A 1,333-nucleotide genomic window follows, 5' to 3' on the forward strand; every position below is an offset into this window, starting at 1 on the left:
AAGTTGAAAATAAGAACTGACATTTCTTATCTAATAGTTATTAACACCAAAATATTTCTAAAATTTCAAACAGTCTGACCCAAGAAGCATAGAAGTAAGTGTATCTTGCTGAGGATGAATCTGCTTAACAACAAGTAATCTGACATAATTAACAAGAATTTTCTACAATCTACTTAATACTTTAAAACATTATTCTACAATGGTCACCCAATTTAACCCACACACAACAGGATTTCCATACTGAACTGTGTATTCAGTCAGGTATATTAGTAAAATATTGAAGCACAGGAATCATGCACATACCCCATTTCCTATCTCCTGGCTTCTGCATAAATGTTCTGTTAGGAAATGAGGCTAAAAAGTCTTTAAGCCTACTTTTGAGGGACTGTCAACTGCACATGATGCGATTTGACATGAGAGACAGTTTCACAATGACTTGGTATAGCTCATATAGCATGAATGGGTTCAAGAGACAGTACCAACTGCAGCTATGTCATATTACTTGCAATATACTTTAGTTCAGACTTCTAGCACTAATCTCTCCCTAGTGTGTTGAATAGTGACAACAAAATCAAACTTCAATCCACATATGCTGAGAATAAAAATACTTACTGCAATATAACTATCCAGATATTATATAAAAAATCATAACAAAAAAAAATTATTGCACTTTATTTTGGGTAACTTCAATAATAGTGAAGTGCCCTTAATTTTCATGTTAGCACTACTACCTTATAACAGTAACTTCTCATGTACCATTTATCAGATTCAGAATCAAGAATCAAATTTCATAGTGATAGCACAATGTAAGATAAAATATGGATACAGAGAACTCCAATCACTTAACATGAACTACCCTTAGTAGATAGACATGGATTTCTAAAATCCTTCCAAACAGAAGTCCGCATCTTGGGACTTTACATAGTTATTTACTTAATTAATTATGTAACCATCAGTTCTTTTGGACACTCAGGTCTGTATGAGTCCCCTCTCTCATAAAATGATATAAACTTTATTTTAAGCAGTGTTAAGGAAGTATTAGTCTCAAACATAAGAGAAAATCATCATATAAAAAATCTCCTTCTGGAATGCATCTTTCTCTGACTTCGCATGCAAATCTCTTCACCCTCTCACACGGTCGATTTCAAATATATTTTGTATATAGTATATAGCCCCACTTCTCACTGGCCCAGCACCCATGTGAAAACTTACACCTGGGAGACAGTGAAATACACCAGCTCATAGGGAATTGCTCATCAGCAACTTAATACCAAGTTAAAATACAACAATGATGATTTATGGTCGTCACAGAAACATCACCAAATATCAATGC

General features: G+C 33.8%; 1 protein-coding gene across 2 annotated transcripts in view; it reads right to left on the reverse strand.

The window, feature by feature from the left end:
• LOC119586275 (flotillin-1-like) overlaps positions 1-1,333 on the reverse strand; it is a gene marked incomplete in the record, with an annotated part of 96,064 nt that overhangs the window by 10,892 nt on the left and 83,839 nt on the right.

This window comes from Penaeus monodon, chromosome 21 (genome assembly GCF_015228065.2).
Source record: "Penaeus monodon isolate SGIC_2016 chromosome 21, NSTDA_Pmon_1, whole genome shotgun sequence".
In the NCBI taxonomy this organism is placed as follows: domain Eukaryota; kingdom Metazoa; phylum Arthropoda; class Malacostraca; order Decapoda; family Penaeidae; genus Penaeus; species Penaeus monodon.